Below are 25,291 nucleotides of genomic sequence, written 5' to 3'. Positions count from 1 at the left end.
TACTTGATGGATTCTCAGGCTTTAACCAGATCTTACTTCACCCTGATGATCAGGACAAAACAGCATTCACAACCCCATGGGGAACCTTCAAATATGTAAAAATGCCTTTTGGATTGAAGAATGCAGGGGCTACATTTCAAAGAGCAATGGATATTGCTTTTGCTAAAGAGATTCATGACTTCCTTGTCATTTATTTAGATGACCTCACACCTTTCTCAAAATCTGACCAAGAACATTTGAAACATCTAAGACAGATATTCTTAACATGTAGGAAATACGGAATTTCCTTAAATCCTAAGAAGTCTCTATTTGGTTTGGAAGAAGGTAAGCTGTTAGGGCATATCATTTCGAAGGATGGCATTAGAATTGACCCAGACAGGATATAAGTTATCTTACAAATGCCCCACCCAAGAAACATCAAAGAATTACAAGCATTCTTGGGGAAGATCAATTTCTTAAGGAGGTTTATCCCAAACTTAGCAGAATTGATCAGATTACTAAACAACATGCTAAAGAAGGATTCAAAAGTGAAATGGACAGTAGAAGCCAACCAAGCTTTTGAAGGTATAAAATTGGCCCTTACCCAAACCCCAGCCTTAACAAATCCTCAGTTTGACAAAGAATTTATCATCTTCTCTTTTGCCTCCCAGCATACCATTGCTGCCGTTTTATTACAGAAAGATGACCAAGGAAATGAAAAACCCATTGCTTTCTTTAGTAGATATCTTAGAGATGCACCTCTGAAATATCAGATCATGGAGAAGCAAGCTTATGCTTTGGTCAAAGCCATCAAAGACTTTAGGATTTACATCCTGTACTCCCATGTTATAGCTTATGTGCCAAGTCCCATTGTGAAAGACATACTCACTCAAGAAAACTTAGAGGGCAGAAGAGGAAAATGGATTGCCAACATTTTAGAATTTGACATTGAAATAAAAGCTACAAAACTGAAAAAAGGGCAAGGTTTGGCCAAACTAATGACAGAAGCAAACTTTCAAGCTTTAGACATCAACCAACTAGACAGTGAACCGGAGCTGGCGACTCCAAAGATCAATGTAGCCTTTCAACAATCTCCCTGGTATTCTGATATATGTTACGTGTTGCAAAACCTGTGTGCTCCCCTAGGATTGTCCAGAACTAAAAGTAGGTTCTTAAAAATGAAAGCTTCAAGATTTTGTGTCATGGATGGAAATTTGCTTTGGAAAAACCATGAGGGTATATTGTTAAACTGCCTAATTGAGAATGAGACTAACAATGCCATGAAAGAATTTCATGCAGGTGATTGTGGTGGACACTTGTATTGGAAGTCCATTGTGGATAAAATACTGAGGGCTGGTTACTATTGGCCCACCTTGTTCTCTGATGTCAAAAAATTTACCACTTCATGTCATAAATGCCAAGTGTTTGAGGGAAAGAGAAAGTTATTGCCACTTCCTTTGAGGCCTATTGCTACAGAGAGACCTTTTCAACAATGGGGCTTGGATTTCATTGGGGAGATTCATCCCTCATCTTCAAGCCAACATAGATGGATCCTAACAGCTACAGACTACTTTACTAAATGGATTGAAGCTGTTCCATGCAGACAAGCAAATGATTCCACTATCATTCAGTTCCTTGAGACCAATATCCTTTCTAGATTTGGTTGTCCTGATAAGATAATAACAGACAATGCTGTTGCTTTCAGATCTAAGAAGATGGTGAATTTCTGCCACAAATTTCACATTACCTTGGGCCATTCTACTGCATACTATCCCCAAGGAAATGGCCTTGCTGAATCATCAAATAAAAGCCTTGTAAACATCGTAAAGAAGGTGTTGGAAGAAAATAAGAAGAATTGGCATAAGAAACTGGTCAATGCCTTATGGGCAGATAGACTAACAACCAAGAGATCAATTGGGGTCAGCCCATATGAGTTGGTCTATGGACTAGAAGCCAAATTTCCTTCATCACTAGGGGTTCCTGTTATGAAACTACTTCAAGAAAGCCAGGCTGAACCAAATGACATGCAAAGAAGGATCAATCAAATAATATGTCTGCAGCAAACTAGAGACCAAGTTTATAGTAGAGTTCAAGTTTTACAAGAAAAGTTAAAGAAAGCTTTTGATAGAAGGACTAAGGCTGAAGATTTCAACATTGGTGACAAAGTCCTCAAGTGGGATTCAAGAAGGGAAGATAAAGGAAAACATGGAAAATTTGACTCCCTTTGGAGAGGACCATTTGCTGTGCAAGCAGTGCAAGGAAATAATACTTACTTCCTTAAGAATCTTAATGAAACTGATTTGGATGAAGGTCCTGTGAATGGCAGGATGTTGAAGCACTATTTCGACTACTGTCCATGAGTGTAGCCTAATTCTCCCCTGTACATACTTAGGTGTATATATTACTTTCTGATTAACATGTAAAAGAATGCAGTTTTTCAAGTTTTGTGAATTATCAGCAAAAGGCAAATAAGTTCAGAGATTTACCAAGATGGCAAGAGCACAATTTTGAGATTTCAAAGAGCAATACTCCAAGTTTTGATAAAAGAAGTCAAGGGACAAGGCAATCTGACCTATTGTTCTTGGTCTTTCAAATGGAAAAACCATCCCCATGTGGAGCCACTGTTAGCTACCTATACCAATAGGTTTCATATTTCATGATTGGCAAAGAAAGTTCCAAATATGCTCTGCTTTGGTAATGCAAAGATCCCATATTTTCAAGGGAAGACAATATGTGTATATAGCTTGATGTTGATTCAATTTTGATGGATGGTCCAACAGCCTAATCTGGATCATGCCATGTTTCAATTTTCTGTTGTAGAATAGAGAAAGAAGTCTGTCCAAACTGTTTAATCTTGGCAGACCAGTAGTTAGGTAGAGAATTAAGGTTCCCAACTGCTTAATCTGGGACCTTGGAAGCAATAAGGGTAGTTCTAGATAGAAAATCAAAAGAAAAAGCCAAAAGAAAAGAAAAGGCACATAAGGGTCTGCAAGTCTAAGTGCACCCTCCATGAAGAAACAAAAAAATGCTAGGCAAGTAGATGGGTAGGTAGATGGGGTTGCAGAAATGTCATTCCTTTCAACTGAATTGTGTTGGTCTAACCTAAAGGAAGCATCAATGGATAAGAGAAACTCCTCTTCCCTATCGTTTGCAGCAACACAATGGAGCATGTCTAACTTCCTAATCTCCCCCCTCACATTCATTGCTAACATCCCATTGCCAGCCATGTTCATGAAAGAATTCAAGGTCTTATGGTGGTTCTTGTTTCTTTAAAAGCCACATTTCTTGTCTAAAATTCTTTTCATTTTGATCTACTTCCTAAACTAAGTTGATTTCATATAAAACTTAGTGTTTCACCTTCTCACCCCCTTCGTCCACTCATACTAACTTCTAAAATTCTTATTATCTAAATCCCCTATGTTCCCCTTTTTTCCCTACTATTATAAATACTATGGTGTATAAATCCCAAGCAATGTATAAATATTCCCTTCCCCTTGGCATTATAGCCATATGTCCAAAGTCAGGGATTAAATTGACCTCTGGTCAGTTTAACAGCCTAAGCATTACCCCTCTTTTCCCTTCAGAAATCATTTAAACCATTTGCCCCTTCATTTGCAAAAGAACCTTGTAAAAAACCCCATTTCCACCCCTAACCCGCTTTATTTGCAAAAATACATCAAAAACCCACTTTTCGGCTTTATCCAAAGTTTGGCGCAAATACACATTTTTATAAAAAATTACATTGAAAACCCATATTATCCGTCGAACTCCTAAGTCCCCGCCGGACGCGTATTCCAAAGAAAATATTATTTTAATCCCCGCCCGCTGCCGTATCGTCCTGGCGCCTTAGCGATCCGTCTACCGTCGAATCTGGTTCTTTTCATCCGACGGCTTACATGCATATCGGGTCGGGCCCGACGTCTGTAAGATAGCACCCGAGAAACTGTCAGAGAGTGACATCAGGCCTCTGCGACGCGTCGCCCCCACAATTTCTCGGGTCGCCCTCTGACAAAACAACTTCCGTATCGATAGTGGTCCGAGAAAACCCACTTACCGTTTCTGGTTTTGTGTTAACCCACCATGCCAACGTCATTACCACGTCAGGCCCACGTCTTTGCTACATCACCGCCGCGTCAGCACCCCTGTCCGCCACTGCTCCGACCTGTCCACCACCTCATCATCCCCATGGATTACTCACAGGCCACCACGTCACTCGATGACGTCATCCGACCTTGACCCCACCTGATGACGTCATCCAAAAAAAGCGCCAAAATCCCAAAAAAGTCCATATTTTGGCCGAAAATCGCGTTTTTTATAACTTTTGTTAAAACGACTGTTGCTCACCTCTGCATGCATTTTACGACCAATCTGTCGCCAACCTGCCGAAATCGACCAGAAGACCGTTGGCGCGCCAATTCCACCTACATTTGTAACCATTGCCGACAGTTTACCAGGTATTTATCCCAGTCATTCCCTCTGCGCCTGGTTTTGTCCATAATTCTCCAAGAATAGCTTAAAAGAGTGAAAAAACACAGTATCTACCAGTAAATCCCGGTGGCTAGCCTCCTTTTTCAACTATTGAGTCCAAATTCACCTGCAGAGCCTTGTTTGTCCGAGTTTTCACCAAACCTACAGTCTGTCCGCGCATTCGTGGACTTAAAACCCGAACTGCTCTAATTCACCGTAAAGAGAGTTTTTCAGGCCTGACATTTGCTCTGGCAGTCCTCTGTGCAGTATTTCAATTGCTGCTATTACAATTTACCCTCTGTTCCTTGCAATTCACCTCTCTACTGTAAAGATACCCCTCTGTGTTGCTCTGTTCACTCAAAACCAGTTCATATACAAATCAGAGGCCTTATTAGCCATGGAAGCACCAATTGCATTAAATATTCAGCCTCTGAATTCCCCACAGAGAGAGTTAGAATGGAAAGCTCTAGGTGACAAAGATTATCAAATGATAGACTCATTTTCAATGAACTCCAAATTTAACATCCATCTGCTGAACGAGTTAAAGGCCCAACACCTCAGTGGAGCTGATATATTAGGGATTTGGGACTCCAATTTGCCCATTTTTAACCTTCCTCAAGTCAATTCCCTACCAGACTTGATCCATAGATGCTGTGAATGCTATGATCCATGTCAGAGAGCTGTTCTCAGTCCCACAGGCTCAGTCTTGTTTCATATTACCCCTGAGGCCATAAATGAGATGCTGCACTTTCACACTGCAAGACCATTGACTCCTCTCTCCATGTTAGACTTATTAAAGAAGGGGGGCAACCTATCTAGTACCCAGATCATCAAAATCAAACAGTTATTCATACAGCCAAGCTCTGAAACTGTGAGAACGCCTCCTATTGGAAATCCATACCTCAATGACTTGGGCAAAATGCTTGTAGATTTGATCAGCTATGTCTTGGGCTACAAGGGAACTGAGGATGTTGATGACACCATTATGGCTATGTTGTCCATATTTTCTCCTGGAAAGCCTCCTGCTGTGCACTATGACTATGCTACATATATTGCGAACAAGATTCATGAGCAACTGATGAATCTAGAAAGGGAAAAGTTGTTTAGATACACCAGATACATATATCATCTATTCTTATTTTATCAACCTAACAGTTTCCCTATTCCTCTCAAGAAACTTGATGCCCAGGGAAATCCAAGGTCAGTTGTGTTTTGGACCTCAGTTTTTCATCACACCTCTTGCTCACCATACACATACTCTGAATTCATAGACCTTTTCATTCATCCAGCTTTGACCTTGTTATATGGTGTTCCTCCTCCAAGATTAACAGATGAAATGCAAAGAATTCTCCATCTCTCTAAGTCCTACAGCATTGGTGATTGGTACTTTTACCAACACCACACAGTAATCAGAATATATGGCTGTGAGTTGGACCCTTATAGGCTGCCAAGATATGTCCCTATGAGACTATTTGCCTTGGAGTATTTCAGGCAGTTTGGAAATGCAGACATGATCCATTTCCATAGTAAAAACAAGAAAGTGCAACTAAAAGTCAGGAACCAGCTAGGCCCTTTCCTTTACAACATAAGGGAGGAGGGATGGAAGGAAGCAGATGGCATGCTAGAGGCCCTCCAATTTGAAACTAGTTTCAAATGGATACCTTATGACCCTAATCATTTCATTTCTCTCAGAAGGATAAAACATAAATTGGGTGGCTATGCTCACATTAAATTGCCTCATATTGAGAAATATGCCAATCAACTAAGTTGGAAAGAGGGCACCCTAGAAGAGCCAATCACTAGAGAGCAAATGCTACAAAGAGAAGCAAAAAATATTGAGAAAGAGGCTGACTTGGAAACTTGAGGGCAGGTTTCCTCTTCATACCAAAGGCAGCTTGGAGCAGCTACATCATCTTCAACAGCACATCAGCAAGCAGCCAGAACTACTCATCAAACTTCCAACAAAGGCAAAGAGAAACAGATGGAGCCAAAACAGCTAGCTCCTACAGGACAGCAGCAAGAAGTACAACAGCAAGAGGTACAGCAGAAAAAACAGCAAGAACAAGAGCAACCAGGGCAGCAAGAGCAAACATCTGAAGCTCCAATATCCACTGAGCAACAGGATCAAGAGAATGTGCCTCCTAGGCAAGAGAAGACAGTGGAGGCCTCAGTGCTACAAACTCCACAAAAAGAAGAAAAGGGAAAAAAGAGGGATAGAGAGCAGGAGACTCCCCTCACCACCTCCATAAGTCATGGGGAGAAAAGGCACAGAATGAATCCCCTCTCTGAGGAAGAAATGCCTATTGGGCAATCTTTGGGCATGGGCCCACCAAGCACGGAAGCATCTACAAGTTCCTTTCAGCAGGAACAGGAAAGGACAGTTGGAGGAGAAGTCAGCTCCTCAAGCCACCAAAGGGGAGCTGAAGCAGGCATCAAACAACAATTTATAGATATCAAAAAGAGGAATGAGCCACTCAAGATACAGCTCTACAACCACTTGTTAAAGATGGCTCCTACAAACCAACAGAGGTTAATGTCTGCCTATGATGTACATGAGGGCAAAATGGTAATGAGTCATTTCATGCCAACCATGTTGCAGCCACAGTCAACTGCAGACTACATAAGGACCAACCTTGAGGTCCTTGCAAAAGACATCCACCCTATGGATCAGATTGAATTGCATAAGCAAACGGGTGAGATGGTGTATGCCACTCTTGCAGACAAAACATTGGTAAATCTTAGGCTGGAAAATAGCCTAAACAATACAGCTGCCCAACTTCAGTTGGAGAAAGCATCCTCTCAAGCAAAGGACAACCGAATCAAAGCTTTAGAGGATATAATCATAGAACTTGGTTATGATCCCAAGGACATCAAGGCTGTACAAGCACTGCTGAAGCTAAGAGATGCAGATATGGCAGCACTAAGAAAAATGGTTAAGGTCCCAGCAACTATTCACCCACAAACGGAAGAAGTTGCTCAGCTGAGACATGACCAAGATGCAGCAGCTATGCTGGTATCGTTATACAAACAGCTGATCCAGACACAAGAGAAATTGGGAGAATCAGAGGTAGCACTGCAGGCAACCATACAACAGAGGGAAGTGGGCCAAACATCACAGCCCCCTCCACAAATAATCAACCTTGAGGAACCCCCTCAGACTACTGCTCCTCTTACAGAACAGACAACTCAGGCAGCACCATCTACATCAGCACCAGCACCAACAACATAGCAGGCTCCAAGCCTTGATATGCAGAAGCTGAAGAATGAAATTCAGGCCCTAGAAGCCCAAATGGCAGAGTTAAATGAAGCCAGGGAAAATTTGGCTAAACTCAATGAAAAACATGACAAATCAAAACAAAGCATAGCTGAAAAGGGAAGAGAAGTGAAGGCTCTCAAAGAGAAGATAAAGGAGCTCACCCTTGACAAAGTGGTGGCTCAGCTCAAGACAGTTTTATGGGCCAACATTGGCCAATCAATCACAAATCAATGGCAGTATATTGAGACCATTCATGAGCAAATAGAGCTCATAGGAAAAGCACACAGAGAAGTCCAGAGATCAAGGGCATCTCTAGGCAACATGCCTGAGGTAGCCAATAGAATGATTAATGTGCTCAATAACCGTACAGGTCCTCAGCTAGCAGCAATGGGAATTCCCAACAGAACTGAAACCATTTTGCTGATAAAGAGGGTCCTTACATTAAGAAGCCTGGTACAAACACTGGAAAGAAGAAGCCAGGACATGCAGACAGAAGTAAACAGGTTCATGGACAAGTTTGCAGCATTAAAAAGCAGAGGTCTTCCTGGCTTACTGAACAGCGCAGGAAAACTTCTTTCACATGAGAACTATGCTAAAAGGGTCAATACATTTGCTACCAATCAGATCACTGAAAGACCAAGTACTTCAGAAGAAACAGGTCCAGCATCTGGGCAAAGTCTCTATAATAGAGTAGAGAATTTATTTTTTATTATGAATGAGATCAAGCATTTGTTTGAAGTGCCTCCAAACTTCTATAAATATACAGAGGCAGATGAGACCTTAGATGCAATTCTGAGACATCAACTGCCCACACAAGAATGGTGGACCAAAATGATACAGATGATACTGTGAACAAGAGGCTCTCATCAAGTTTTTTCATCAAAAAACATAAGTTATCATTGTACAGGAAAATTTGATGCATTCAGTATGTATGAAGAAGAGTGGACTAAGCCAACTGAGCAGAAAGATTCGGCCACCAAAGCAATACTGACAGCTGCAAATGACAGGGCCGAGAAAGCTACAGCGTGACAGAGCATAAAGACACATCAGCCATCATTTATTCAGAATGCTCAACCGACTCAGTGGCCTCCAAAGGTCAAAAAGTCTTCTGACAGAATTAAAGAGCATTCATTTTGTATTCAGAGCAGTAATAACTTCCTTATCTGCTATTTTGTAAAGTTGGTGAGCGTATTCAATTCATCAAGTGACTCAGCGGTTCAGATATTTTATGAAAACGATTGTATATATTCCCCCTCGCATAAGCATGCAGGGGTTGGTGATTTTCTTTTCTAGAGACCTTAGGCTGTAAATTTTCAGAGTATTAATACAAAAGCTGATGGAATTCCTAAAGTTCTGCGTTGTTTGAGGCGTTGTAGTGTGTTTGTTGAATGCTACAGGATTCCTGCGTATTTCATGGCACAATAAGTCTCCTTTAAACTCTTCGTTATGTGTTTTTATTATTTCTTTATAACCCATTCATGTTCTATGTTTTACAGTTTAATGGCAGAGAAAAAGAATAGTTCCAGGATTTATTCATAGAATACCCTGGCCTCAATCTATGCTGTTATAAATGTTTTCTTCCGATATAGTTATAAGGGTGTAATTCTTAATTGTTGCACCTCCACACTATATCTCTCACAGTGGTTATTGCTCAGGAATTCAAGTCTGCTCCTGTGCAGTATATCCCTTTCTTGCACTCACAGCTTACTGGAAAATTCTTAATTGCTTTTCACTGGTTAAACATATTTCACCATCACAATTTCAAATTTGTTTCATGAAATGTTTAAATGGCCCTGTAGTTTCAACAATCTCACTCAATACTTCAAACAACCTATAGCCCCAGACTCCTTTGCCCAATGGACTAATATTGTATGAAGATTTCCACCCTAGGTACTGAAAGACATTATTCAACCAAAACCCTGAACAAAACTGAACATCATAACTAGCCTGAAAACTTGACAAAACATAGATAAATCTCAAAGAGAGAGCCCTCTCTCATTACAGTTTGGCTAGGAACTGTAATCCAAAGCTTGGTTAGTGGTTACCCCGGCCGTATTCCCTTGGGAGTCAAAGGGAACAACCTGGGTGTTAACACCTGGGTCGCCCTGCCTTGGCTTTTCCTTTTGCTCTGCGGTTTGGGGGCACCTTTCCCTTGCTTCATATTTGTAGATCCAAAGTCTCACTTTTTCTATTTAAACTTATGCTCAATCTTGACAACGTATTGGTACGTCATATCGAGCGAGGAGATGTCCAGGAACTCCATCTCATCCTAGATATACTTGTGTAGGCAGTCGCGGTACTTAAGTACCAAATGTTCCTCAAAGTCCTTGATACCCAACTTCGTGTGAAGGGTATGAGAAACATTGGTAAACTCTGGCACATCTTGGTCCCTTCCTTGTCGTAGCGGGTAGCATTGCTCCTTGATGGCGTTCCGAAATGGATTTCAAGTGGGTGCAGACAAAAATACTAAGGGCATACTTTCATCCTTCTTATCACAGTAGGTTTCCCACCAGTCCTTGATGTGGGGGGTGGCTTTGAGAAGAGAAAAGTAATATTTTCTCGGCTGGAAAAATCATGAACAAAAAAATATCCTTCTAGCAGATTTAACCATTTATCTACAACGTCTGCATCTATCTGACCCTCAAATATGGGAATGTCAAAGTTAACTTGTACCTTAAAGGGTGTGGTGCTTCCAGAGTAGCTGTTGGAAGGAGATGCGTCGCCCTTGGTTAGTCGCTGAAGGATTTGGCCAAAGTTGTCATCATCATGTTCCTTTGTTACTTGAGGGCTTCTTCGACAAGATTTTGAAAGGATCTCCTGCCCCCTTGTCTTTCTTTTCTTTGACCATGGGAGGTCGTGGGGATTTGCGAGGCTAGTCTTGCAAAGGTTCGACCAGTTCAAGCCCTAACTCCTTATATCTCGACCTCGTTGGGGACATGCAAAGAAAAGTAGAGAAAGAGCAGAACGCTCTGATACCGTTGATCCGAATTTAAACAGGAACGCAAAAAAATACAGATATAACCATAAATACAGAGATGCAGTAGAAATAACAATTCATTTCATTAATATCAAATACTGAACTATGCTTACAAAAAGAATGGAAATAAGACTAGCTCGGCCGATGCTAGTTTATCTCTGAGAAGAGATGTGGCGACTACATGCTTCTGAACTATGTTACAAATAGGCTCAAGGGCCTATTTATTATTGAAAAACATGAGAAAAACCTAACCCCAGGAGATGTAACACCAAGAGTTTGTGGGCCCCGTTGGGGTTAGTTGGGCAGCCAACTTCCCAGTGTTGAGAATAGCAACAATAAATGATAAATATAGAAATGCTAAAAATAGCATGCAGAATATTCCAATTTTAATTTGTCCTTGAATTAAAATTGTGAATTAAATTCGAATTTAGTCTCACCAGCTGCTTGAAAAATAATTAATTAATTCATCTTGAGTTAATTATTTGGAGAAATTCAAGCTAAAAGTCTTTGTGAAGTCATGCAACAGTTATCCCTTAAATTAAGGAAGTTTTCCCTTAGTTAAGGAGATAAGGATGAGTTGTATTTGAGTTGTAATCAGTTAGCTCAGTTAACTAAGTTAAGTCCAGTTAAATTAGTTCCAAACAGTTGGAGGAACTAATTATGAGTTCAATCAGTTAATGCATGCATGCATGCAACTAGTGTACTTCAGATAACTGAGGATTCTCTCATAAATAACTCATGCATGTCAGTTCAGATAAAGACCCAATTGAGATTAAAGACAGGGACATTGTACTATCAGTTGGAGGAATTTTCCTATAAAGGAAACTCATCCATGCAGAAGGAACAAGGTTCCTTGAGGATTGCGCAGTTTTATAGGGTGTGAGATCAGTGTGAGTGATCAGTGTTACACTTGGTAACAGTAGGATCACCCAGGAGAAACAGCGCAAGGAAATAGGAGGCTTGGAGGGCAGAGGAGAAGGTTTGTGAGAATCCTTGTTTGCCTGTGAGCATCCAGGAGGATTGTACTGAGAGCTGGCTAGCTATGAAAGCTAAGGCTTTGTATAGCTCTGATGTATTTCCACCTTGTATGATAATATAGATAGCGAGGTTTTAGCTGAGGCTTTCCCCTGAGTATTCTTCTGTGTTTCATGTGCATTGATTCTACTTCTGGTTATATGTGTTCTGCTTAATCTTGCTCAAATTGATTCAGCTTCCGCAAGTTTGATAGTAGAAGTAGATTATAGTATTTTGCTTTGGTATATTGCATTATCAAGTTAATCTATAATCAAATTTTCTACATAGATCTCAGAGGTATATTTGTAGAGAATTTGCAGGAAAATCTACATGGTATCAAAGCAAAGGGGATCGAAGTTGTGAACAATATACTGAGAAGGGAAATTCTAAGTTTGAAGTTCGGGATTGAAGGTACAAATCGAATTCATCTCATACTTCAGGTTGGTCAATGGCATTCTATTGCTTAAGACTCGAGTATGACTTGGATGGCAGCTCGAATTACATAGCATGGAAAGATCACATGGAAGTTGTATTAGAAGACAATGGTTTGAAGGATTTCACTGATCAAGAAATCCCCAAACCAGCTGCAGCTAATGCACAAGAATTGGCTGAATGGAAGAAGTGTGTGGCGAGGGAGAGATGGATCATCCTGGAGGGAGTTCGAGACCATATTGTCTCGAGTCTCCATGGGAAGGATACTCCATATTCAATTTGGAAGACATTGAAGGACCTCTACCAGAACAGTAGCGACAAGAGGAAATTGGCCCTCAAGGACAAGCTTCGAAGAATCAAGATGGAGAACAACGATACTATTTCCACATATCTGAACAATCTCACCACTTGCAGAGATGAGCTTAGCAGTGTGGGAATAACTACTGTCGACGATGATGTGGTGAGCCTCGCTCTCCTTGGCCTTCTAAAGAGCTGGAATAGCTACCAGGACTTTGTGAATGGAAGGGAGAAACTGTCATATTGGGAACTACTGTGGTCGGATCTCATGCAGGAGGAGATTAGGAGGAGCACACAAGATGGTTCTTCATCCAAGGAGGATGAAGAAAATCTGGCCTTAGCAAGTAAGGCAAGGAAATGGAAGGAGAAGGATTCTCATTCCAAATCGAATTCTTCTCATGGAGGGAAGAAGGTTGACAAATCTAAAGTGAGATGCTTTAATTGTCACGAGATGGGTCATTATGCGACTAATTTCCCATCAAAGAAGTCCAAGAAGGGATCCTCGAAAGGATCTAAAGGTGAGGCATTAACCTCTCAGTTCGAGATGTACTTCACCCTCATTGCATGCATGGTTTCATCAATGATGGGTTGTGGTTGGTTTCTTGACAGTGGAGCCTCATTCCACATGACCGGCGATAAAATTTTATTCAGTACCTTGGAGGAGAAAGACCTCTAGATACTCATAGATATGGATGACGATGAAAGGTATAGTGTTTCAGGAGTGGGCACGGTTGCTTTTTAGAGGGAGCATGGAGCTCTTATCACCTTAACAAATGTGAAGTATGTGCCTAGACTGAAGAAGAACTTGGTATCGATCACGATGTTGGAGGACAAAGACTACGATGTTGTCTTCAGTAAGGGAAAGGTTTTCCTTAGACACATCACCACGAGACGGGTGAAACATATTGGTTCACGTGTATAGAACTTGTATGCTCTTGAGGTTCAAGATGCATGCAAAGCCTTGAGGAGAAAGGCAAATGTTAGAGACTTGGTGGTTGAGAAGGAGAGTAAACTAGCATTTGCACCTAATGTTGCAAAGGAAACGTCGTAAGGCATAGAGTGGGGAAGAATAGCGGACATGTAAATGGAAATTATTGAAAGCAAGGGTGGATGATCAGAAACCAAGTGACCATTGCATGTTTAATCAGAAGATTGGGCAAGCGTTCTTTGGATTGGTGATCATTAGTAAAATTGCAAGGAGGAATATATATATCAGTAAAAGCTCATTGTCGGGAGAACAATGAGTGCAGTTTGACTGCAATATCTTTTCCTTCTGGCACTTTTATTGCTATATCTTTTCCTTCTGCCATGCTCCTGCTCTCTAGAAAGTCCCAGAGAGCAGTTTCCCTTGAATATCTGTCATGCTCAATTGTGTAGATTTTGATTTCAATTAGAGCTAGAGAAAGCAATGTAAGAATGTCATTCTTGATCACAATAAAACAAGTCGTTGGAGGATATCAAAAACGAAGTGACCAATACATGTTTAGTCAGAAGACCAGGCAAGTTCTCTATGAATTGGCGATCATTGGTAAAATTGCAAGGAGGAGAAGATATAGCAGTGTAAGTTCACTGTTTAGAGAACATTGAGCACACTTTGACTGCTATATCTTTTCCTTCTAGAACTTCTACCGCTATAGCTTTTCTTTCTGTCATGCTCCTACTCCGATATACTATATTCTCATTCCATTTTCATTAGCAAACATAGTACAACTATAGTCCTGAGCACACCTCTCTCTCCATGAAGTCCAGCTAATCTTATTCCTTCCGTGATGACAAGTTCTGGATTTCATTCCAAAAAGGTGCATATGTCTGACAAGTTTGATATGAAAATCAAGTTTATATCTAGAAAGTTTGTAGATACTAGGCACAGTCGTTGCCTACCATGTAATCACATCCTTTGCATTCATTCCTTCACTCAATAAAATGTAGTTTAGTTTCTCACACTAACATCTATCGATCTATCTACATATATGACTAGCAGTCTCCACAAAAAACAGAGCTCATAGGTAGCTAAGTCATTAAAATTAACAGTTGGATTGATTTTCCTTTCATAGGTCAGTTCACCCTGATAGGTGCTGCAATTTTAAATGGCCAAAGAAGATGCTTCAGCCCTATCACTTATGATTACAACTATCAAACCATGTAATGGCACCCACCCTGATAAGTGCTGCAATTTTAAATGGCCAAAGAGGATGCTTCAGCCCTATCACTTATGATTACAACTATGAAGTTGAAGAACAAGACAACCATATGTCTAAAAATAACTTAAGTCAAAAGCCAGACACTGAATATATTTGTTCTTTTGAAACAGGGCTATTCATTACAAAGATGTAATATAACTCTTCACAACAAGAAGCTTCTCCATGCATGTCTTTAGGTGCCAACAAAACCACTTATTATGGTATTTTGGCAACACCAACAAGGTGGAAACTAACAAAGGTTGCACTTTCCACTATTCCCTACATGATCCATCCTTCTCATTAAAGTTCGAGCCACTGGTCTATCCTTCACTTTTTCTCTGAGAAGAAACCCACTGATTTATTATTCAAAATGCTTGATTGATTTTCCCTGGTAAATTATCTTAATTCAAAAGAGACTGTAATTGGTTTTCACCTGTGTTCATCTGGAAAGAAACATACAAGAATAAAAGCTAAAGAACGATGTCTCATTCAAAATTAGTGGGCCTCCTAATAACATTTCCAAACCTGCTTTCACTCACTCCCCACGAATTTAGATAAAAACACATTCCAAAGAAGAAATAAATATTTTTTCTATAATCTAGATCTATCTCCATAAGCACTAGACCCTAGCAGAGCAGTTTCCCTTGAATATCTGTCATGCTCAATTGTGTAGATTTTGATTTCAATTGACTAAAATGATATAAAAAAAGTTGTAAAAAAGGAAGCCCATTTTATCTTCAGATGCATAGCCAATTACTTCAGAGGCTCAGCGTATATCTATGGTTGTAAACATGGCCAGGTCAGTGGCTGACCTTAGAGAAGACAAGCATGCATTTGTAATCTTTGCTTAGGCAAAGGATTGATTACAACAATGAAGATCAAATCACAAGTCTGAGTAGTCGGAGGCAAATTGCACATGTATCTCAAGTTGGTGAAAATACTCATTATAACTTCAGCACAAGGAATAAAAAAAAAAACAGACTCATTTTCTCAGATTATATTGTTCAAATTTATACACTCCCCTCTTCCATTAGTGAATGTATTATCTCAAGTTGGTGAAAATGCTCATTATAACTTCAGCACAAGGAATAAAAAAAAATAGACTCATTTTCTCAGATTATATTGGTCAAATCTATACACTCCCCTCTTCTATTAGTGAATGTATATCTCTTGTATATACCCATTTTTTACAAAGGAATATGAAATCTAAGGTTTATAGTTATTGAAAAAAATAGACCTCAAGTTTAGAGAATTTAAGATAAAGAGGTTGTCTCATGTCAGGAATTTGTAATCCATGGATCTGCACAACTACCCTCTATTTTTCCAATTGAACTTCACATCCAATCAGTACTATAACAAGGTGATCATGAACACTTATTGAACGATTAATTTTTTGGTGTTGTTTATTGGGGAGGTTGACTAATAATCTGTCCACCAAGGTTCCATTCTTGGAATAACTACACCTCAGGCTAAGCACAGCCAAAGGTAGTTTGCTATTCACAGTGCAACCCCTCTAGACATGATATGTCATTAAAAGAAAAAAAAAATCATGTTCTATTCAGAACAGTTGCACATTTCATTTTAAAAACATGCTAAGAGACAAAAAATAATAATTTGACATCTTCATCAGAGTAGTTAACTTTCCAAAGAGTTCACTTAATTGACTTCTTAAATAAATATTGCTTAATATTTAGACCACTTTAATATGATCACTAGTTTGCTGCTGACAAATGAACAATTTCTCAATGTTAATAATCATCTATAGTTCCTATTGCCTTCGACGTTGGAGGACAAAAATGCATGTGGATGTCTTAACAACTTGTTAAGTGCCACTCATTCATGATTTTCTCTTAAACGTCACCCTTAAGAATGCCCTGGATCTTCCTTGAGGGGAATCGATTTTCTTAATGCTTCTTATTTTCTTAATGCTTCTTATCACATAATGGTATCCCAAAAGTATCATAAATCCAGTCCAATGGAGAGGTATGACTGTAGGGGCTAAATGTCAAAACATACATTTTGCATGCATGAGGCTTCACTGATGCTGTAAAGCTGCCTTTATGATTAGCTGTCGGAGTTCTGTGCTGTAATATCCACACAGAGAAGACTATCAGTGAAATAACAAAAAATGTCATCTGCAACTGAGAATTAAGTATAACGGACACGCCACTGATAACCATCCTAAAATGTTTATGTGCAACTCTAGACATGTAGATGAAATTTACCTTCCATAAGTTCCTGACTTTGGCAGAAAAAGAAGAGTGAAGTCCAATGTCTTTCCAACCATTTTTCAAGCAATCCCACAAATACTAATTCAAATTCTATTCTGAAAGGAAGGAGTTATGGTGGCTTTCACAATAATCTTGCAGTTCTACTTGAGCTTACCATGGTTTCTTAATTGTACTCCAGTATTGAATAGTGTTAACAATTAGCTGACCTCATCTTTGATACTATTAGCCAACCTGTTTAAATGAATTATCCTGATAAAATTATAATGGAAATGTTTATATATTTACCCGTTAAACATTGAAGCAAGTCTCAAAATCATTCTGTCATATAGTCTTGGAGACAGGACTGCAAGTTTATGGTCTGAAGCATTGTCCAAAGTGAAGAGAATGCAGCTTATCCAGAAAACATGGGTACAATTTCAGAACAAGTCAGGAAACATTATTTCCAAAAATGTTGTTTTGAACAATTCAAAGAGTTCATTTCAACTTCGTTTGTACTAGAGCAATAAATAAATTCTGTTATGCTCTGGTTGCTGATCATGTTAGAGAATAACTCTCCAATACATAAATGTAATAGGCTATTTAGGGATTCTGTTTTAGAGTACAAACAGCTCATGTATAAGTGTTGTTAAGGATGATTAGCTGTAGGTTAATGAGTTAAAATAGGGAGGTTAGTTGTTGTTGAAGCTGGAATCTTTCAGCAGGACTCCACTACTGTGTTTGTGTATAAATAGAGGTACCAGTGAATAAAGAATTAGTGAAGTATCTTTGTGTGCACATTTTGTATTGCTGCAATATGTATGTTTCTCATTATTTATCAAGTCACACTCCCAGTTGTAGAATCTAGATGATTAACATGTTGGTCTCCTTGTTGGACAGTAAGTAAATAACTGTGGAGATCAAGTCATCAGTCAATCGATGTGAACTGTGGTGTAGTTAGTGGAGTTGGAAAGATATTTGACTAATGTAGTCAAGTCTGGTCTCGTGCTAGCTGAATAAGCTATGTAATCTGCTCATATAATCGAATATTGAGACTTTACCTTCTGTTTATATGTATTTATGTTTAAATTTGAAGCCGCACTGTGACTTTAGGAAATTTTTTGACCTATATAACTTTAGGATGATTTTTGGGTTCAACTGAGTTCCACAAAATTCCAATGCAAGAGGGAAGAAATAAAAGGAGCAAGAGAATACCTTGAGGATGCAGTTATCACTCTAAAAACTGTTTACAGTTTCTATGGTGAAATGATATATACACAATTTTTTGTGATGGTATGGTTCATATAGGCAAAAGACAGAGTTTCATCTCGTTCTACCGCTTGTACTCTCTGAGAATGACCATTTTTCTTGTAAATTCGGCACAGCACCCAATCATCAAGCTGGAGAACAGAAGTGCCATCAAAATCAACAATACCAATTTTAGTTGAATGAATCAATTCCTATTCATAAAGAATCAAAACACAAGAACTGTGAAAGGAAAATCATTCATATTGATCAATATTCAAGAAAACATCACTTTGTAGGGTGTGTTATTTGTATTTACACAATTGATTTTTTTATTCAATCAACTATGCTATTCTCTGTGCTTTTGCTGGGTTCCTTCATCACCACCATCATTGGGAAATTCATTTCCCTCTTGAAGCATGAAACGAGTAGCAATTCCCAATTGATCTCACACTACCACCACAAAGAAGCTAGCAATCCTGATATACAAATCGAACCAGCCATCCTATCAAGCAATCCATGTAGTTCTCAATCTATAGCTTTGATAACCCAAAACTCAAATCTTTTATATTCAATATGCACAGAAATTTTCACATTAATATGTTTGGATCTCATTCTAAGATCTTTACAGATATGATACAGAGGTAAACCAGATTTTTCATACTATGACAAGCGATATTAGCAAGTCTTGGAGTCTCTCTTATGTAATGTCTCCTCCTTATTTGATAGAGTTGACGCTGTATGAGCATCGACTGCACTGAAGGGATCATCCAATAGATAAATGTCAGCATCGTTATATACTGCTCTAGCCAACTAAATCCTCTATTTTTGTCCTCCACTCATATTCAATCCTCTCTCCCCAATCTCTGTCATATCTCCATGAGCAAAACTCCCTATATCCTTGTCTAACGCACAAGCTTTTATTGCCTTCTTGTATTGAATTTTGTCCATTGGTTTCTCATAGAGTATGTTATCTCTGACAGTACCACTCTAAATCCAAGTTGTTTGTGCCACGTAAGCAACATTGCCATGTACTTCAACCTATACGTAGTCCAATCAAAAAGTTTATGGAAGAATTTATGTATATAGAAAGCACAAAGTTGCATCTACAATCTTGTTGAACTATGAAATGGTTACTTTTGCTCAAGAAGAGTAGTTAATGTTCAACTTACATCTCCTGAAATTTTTGGGATTTCTCCAAGAATTGTATATATCAGAGCAGATTTCCCTAATCCCACTGAGCCACAAATTGCTACCTTTTCTCCAGTTTTAATGTGCAGATGATGTGACTTTGACGTTTGGACAGTGGATTGGGATCATCTATGGCAAGTCAATCTATTCACTTTGACTAATGTATCATTGTACTTATGGATTTCTCTCTCTCTGAACATTTGATATTATCAAGAAGAAAAGATCTGTGGGTTTTCCACCTTGTGGGGTTTTGCCCTGGCTTTAAGCCTTTGAACTTTGATGTTCTTTCATTAGTTACTGTCATATGATAATGGTTAATGTGATTGCTAATGAATTAATGGAATTAATAATGAGCTAATGGATTAATGAAGTAACTGACCTAAACAAAGAACATGTTAACTCAAAAATTAACAGCAATTCATTTATGGCGTTTGCCTATAAAAAGACATTTAACAAGTTCTTGGCTTCCCACTCAATAACTGAATTATAACATGAGGCAGAAATTGTTTCAGCTATGAAATGTGAATGTTGTGTGATCCTGCATGGTCATGCCCTTACTTCAAGCTTCAAATTAGATCCATAGACATTGTCTCCTAATACTTTGACAGCAATACTAGTCTTTTTGGTATGTGTTGTATTGGATGTTCAAAGCTCTACAATCCACCTGATGTAGAGAAGTAACAACCTGCGAAGGCAAATGCAACAACCGATATTACATTAGAGGCTCTATAGCCAACATTCAGCTACACTTTCATGTGCCAGATAGCTAAAAAACATATAAGCTCTAATTTAGCAGTCCTATATTACCTCGGGGAAATGGAGCAAAAGATTTTCCACATCCTTCTTTCAGGACATTTGGCTCATCAGATAGTACAAGGTAATCATCAGCTGCAGTGCCCCAAAAGAAAGGCACTGAATCATCAGCATCCTAGCAAAACAAATAGTTATTGGTCAAAAGTCAAGAAACCCACAATTTCAAGGAATGCTTAATATTTTATATGGGAACAAAATATGTTCAAATAAATACTCAGGGCACCATTCTGTTATTGGGAAATTGGAAGTGCAGCCTATGATAGATCATATGAGCAGAATTTTCGGGGTAACAGGTGCCAGTAGCCCATATGATTATAAATAACTAATCTTCCCCCTTCCCTCTCCCAAAACAAATAATTAGAGAAACGTTATGGGAAAATAACTTAAATTTATTTCAACGAAGTAGGAATCTGGGAAAATCTTGGGAAATTGCTTTAGCACATTTGCAAAGGAATACAAACTATCAGACTGGAATCTTAAAAGTTTTCGGCAAAGAGATATATTTACAAGCCAAACTCCTATATCATGTACCCTATTAGAAAAGCAAGTTGAAAATTATTTCCAAGACTCAAGACCAGATCTCAAGAATTTAGAGCAATCCATTAAAACAGAAAGTCGGGCTGAAAGATTGGGATCCGATTTAAATCACTGTTCTGTTTCAAGTAAGTGATAGTCTTATTTTCCTGCATCAAAGTTGTAAAATAAATCGGATAAGCCCAATGTCATTACAGTCATTATTGGTCAACCTAATATTCTAATAATGGCTGTGAGGATAACCACCAAGTAAATATTTCTTTAGATTACAACATTTCTTTAGAAAAGGCTAACTCTGCTACATGAATCAGCTATGATCAGTGAGGGGTAGTTTGTTGTAAAATAAATCGGATAAGCCCAATGTCATTACAGTCATTATTGGTCAACCCAATATTCTAATAATGGCTGTAAGGATAACCACCAAGTAAATATTTCTTTAGATTACAACATTTCTTTAGAAAAGGCCAACTCTGCTACATGAATCAGCAATGATCAGTGAGGGGTAGTTTTAGTTATGATGACAAATGCAGATGACCTTTTACCATGGATAGAATTTTTCATAGGATCTTACAATGGATAACTTCTGTCATCTGGACTCTGGGATCAGATAGAAAGTCATGAATTTGGCAATTTGTCCCGTAAATTGTCCACAAGTGACTATATATATATACTTTCTCTAATTTAAAAACAGAGTACATAACTTCAACTGCCACTTCATTTCAGAAATATCCACATTGTAAAAGTCAACGCCTTCAAAGCACTAGATAAGTTTGAGGGTAAATTCAGCGTAGAATTTACAGCAAATGCTTCAAGACCGACCAAATTTGGTATCCTTCTCGAATGGAAAAATTAAGGGTCAATATAATCCAGAACAGTAAAAGCATAATTTAGGAAACAATTAAAAGAAGCAAAGGCAACAAAAGCTATTGTTGAAAAGTTTCGATTATATGGTTCAGGGCCGAGAAATATTTAAGAACATTACGTAGAATGGCTACAAGACAATGAATAGCAAAGCCAAAGTTTCGTGGATCTATCAAATGTTAGAAATTTGCTACACGAAGAAAAGGGGCTACGGTAGAAAATTCAGTAATGAAAATCCAATGTTTTAGCATAATTAACATAGATAGAAAGAATTGATGCAAACACAGATTGCTCAGTGGGACAGCTTGCGTCGATTCAGCTAATTCTTCTGCTCAATATCTATCTATGAACATTTAATGACTAGGAGAAACCTGAAAGAGTGATAACGAGAAAACATTACGCAATGTCGGATGACTTAAAAAAATTGTTGTTATTATTAATCTGTATTCTACAAGCAAGCAATTAACACGTATTACTTGAGCTCGAACCATAGTTGACATGTCTTTATCCCGACATCCGAGTTAATGTTAAACGGGGTAATTTCTAATTACAAGAAAACATGAGAATGATACACAGGAACTAGAGTATCAAATTTACTTGGTTCTCCACCAAGAAAAGCAACTTTGAACTGCAGGGGAATACCCAACTTGGGTAATTTGTATTTACAAGAATAGATGAGTGCCTATACAAAGGAACTAGTATAAAATACACTTGGTCCTCCACCATGGAGATAAATGCAAAAGGCAACTTTGACCAGCAGGGTTTGGTTCAGGTCAACAGAATATGAAGCTTAGCAGGGTACCGTTCTTGGGCAGGTCCAGGTAACTTATTGATGTAGCCTTCCCCCAACCAGCACGAGTTTAAAGGAAATGAGGCCAGGTGTAAATGCCGGACAAATTGAATAGAAAAAACTACCCCTCAAACCTGACACCAAAAATCTGAAAGATGTCTACTTAATGTAGCAGATTCTGTGTGTGTTCCTTGAAGCATTTCCAATAAAGATAAAGATGACTTCAAAAAAATGAGAGGTTAGGAGCGGGGCTGCAACAATCATAGTTCATGCGTTTCTTGAAGCATTTCGAACAAAAATGAAGATAACTTCAAAAGCGCATAAAGAGGTTAGGAATGAAACAATCACAGTTCGTGTGCTCCTTGTATTTCTTAAAATAAGTAAAATAAAGATAACTCTAACCACATGGGTTCGAAGTGGGGATGCAAAAAAATCACTCAATATAACTCAGTTGCTAAAAAAAATCGGGAGTTGTTCATTTGTGGCTTTGGCAAAGTTATATGTCAAGAAAGAGTATGGTATGATAATTACCTAGAAGGGTTTATAAAAAGGTATATGAATGATCAAATAGGTGTAATCATCAATCTACGTCGACTATGCCCTCTCTTTAGAACATGCAGAGGCACACTATATGAAACGGTAATTAAACCTATTTTATAAACGTGTGTCTTTATATGAAGGCCTGACTATTTGAAACGGTGATTAAACCTATTTTATAAACGTGTGCCTTCATATGAAGGCCTGATGCCTGATCCCCTCCCGGTTGGATCCTTAGCGTGCTTTTAAGAGTGAATAGTGATTAAATATTTACAAGCAGGTGGTACAAAGCTCTCGAACCACGATTCAGACGTTACTATACGAAAATAGGTGTTTAATAAGCATGGATCCCTCAAGTTGGATCCTTAGCGTGCTTTTAAGAGTGAATAGTGATTAACCATTTATAAGCAAGTGGTACGAAGCTCTCGAACCACAGTTTAGACACAGTTCAGACATCACCATGAGAACATCAAAACATCGGTGCTCAGAAAGCAGGAATAAATTTTGAATTTTGTGTTTCTCAAATAAAAATAAAATACATAAAAAACCAAATACATAATTAGTATAAATTTATACTAAACTGAGATATTTTAGGTACCAACAAAGATTGAAAACCTATGTGCAAATCTATTTACACTACGTAGATTCAATGTTGAGATCCAACCTGACAGGGTAATCAACATTCACGGCCATACTACAGAATCTAGTCAAAATTCATTGACTAGATCAGGTTAAAAGCAAACAGGGCAACCAGCGTTGAGCACAACATGACAGAATCCATCCAAAATACGATGATTGGATCAGGCCAGACAGATTCAGAGTACAACGAATAATACTAAATCATCCAAACGGTTAATAGGATTGTGATTTAATGGTAAGCCTGTCAAATATAGTTAAAAAAATTGCAAAACCGTCAAAATCTTTCCTTGAAATGTGCAAATAGGTCAACGAGGTGTGAAAACCGTAGGTAAGTCTGTTTTGAAATTCAAACCCGGCCAAACCACTACCAAAGTACGATTCCCAGCACCAATAAGCTTACAATCAAACTGTTGACGGGATCGTGTTTTAATGATGAAGATGACCGCATTCCAGGCCACCTATCAAGATCCCATCCATCCCCCTAGACACTAATAAGCCGTTGACACCCCTGTGACCGCACTAGACAACTTTGAAGGAATAGTACCCCTATGGCCGCACCATAGACAAAGGGAAGTGTTGGTCTTAATGGTACAACCTTCGAGAGACATTCCTCTCACACAGACAGGTATCTTGTGTTATCAATAAGTCAATATAAACTGCACCATTTACAAAACCCTAACTCCAGTCAGATATTAAATCAAACTTCATAAAAATTACCACTTACGCAGATAATTTCGTCGATCCATTTTCCTTTCAACTCCTCCGCCTTCTCAACAAACCCCAGAACATGCTTCATACTGCCATGGCGACAACATCTTAGTGTGTATTTTATTGATTTAATAGCAAGAAGAAACTCAATGAGCCATTAACCTTACAGCCTGATAATTAAATCCAGACTCTAATAATCCAAATGCCAGAGCATAGCACTATCAATCATATCTCAAATCAAGCATTCAAGCAGAAATTCAAGTTACAGAAGACTTATCGATTTAATAGCCAGAAGAGGCTCAATCAGCCATTTAACCGTACAACCTAATAATTAAATCAAGATTCTAATAATCCGAAAGCCAGAGCATAGAACTATCAATCATAGCTCAAACCAAGCAAAAATTCAAGTTACAGAAGAATTAAAAAAACCCTGACCTGCAAGTGGGAGTGAAAGCCCCCCGGGACGCCGAAGAGAATAATCTTCTTCCCAGCGGCCAAAGAGTGGACGGAAACTTGCTGGAGCTTGCTCTCTTCGTCAAAATAGGCCAGAACGCCATCTGGAATCTTATCACCGACTGCTATGGGTGCCATTGTAAACTCTCTTATCAAAATCTAACACAGCCCACGGGGATTCGAACTCAAGCGCAGCTGCAAATACTCGATCCCAATACCTGAGGACTCTATGGAACAATGTAACTCATTACACTGTGAATTCGGCCAGCTGAATAAAACCCTCGTTTAGAAATTAAATAGAATGGTGTCCAAAAATAAAACCCTCGTTCTGTACCCTGGATGATCTTTCTTCTCTGCGATCTGGTCTGGTTGTGCCGCTGCGGCCGACCACTAGAAAGGGCTTGCGCTAATCTAGAGTTCGAAATTGTGCTGTTATGATCACTGAGTGTCTCTTTGTGATGCAGTTACATGAAGGGAAAGCAACGGGCCCAGCGAGTCCCAACCGGTCACCAACCAATTCAAATCAACGGCTGAGGATAATCTAATCGTCTAACAAAGGATCTAACGGCGTAAAGTGATGACAGAGAGGCAGTTGAGAGAATTGATTTCAGAGGGGAACGCCTTACGGCGTAATTACCTCTCAACATGCAGCCCCAGAAGAAGTCTCAGACAATTGTGGAGGAGCCACAATTGGAGATGTTGAGAGGAGAT

The 25,291-nt window shown here is 38.9% G+C and overlaps 1 pseudogene across 1 annotated transcript; it reads right to left on the bottom strand.

Moving 5' to 3' along the window:
* Positions 1–4,096: 4,096 nt before the first annotated feature.
* Positions 4,097–24,848, bottom strand: LOC149253752 (peroxiredoxin-2B-like; annotated as a pseudogene). Its single transcript, XR_016265477.1, has 4 exons — positions 24,563–24,848; positions 24,137–24,216; positions 4,324–4,400; positions 4,097–4,141 (listed from the first exon to the last, which is right to left on the bottom strand). The product of XR_016265477.1 is annotated as a peroxiredoxin-2B-like (transcript).
* Positions 24,849–25,291: the final 443 nt, after the last annotated feature.

Source organism: Pinus tabuliformis, chromosome 7 (genome assembly GCF_031772625.1).
Source record: "Pinus tabuliformis cultivar Carrire ecotype Pingquan chromosome 7, CPIR1, whole genome shotgun sequence".
In the NCBI taxonomy this organism is placed as follows: domain Eukaryota; kingdom Viridiplantae; phylum Streptophyta; class Pinopsida; order Pinales; family Pinaceae; genus Pinus; species Pinus tabuliformis.
This window is presented reverse-complemented; position numbering and strand designations above follow the sequence as displayed.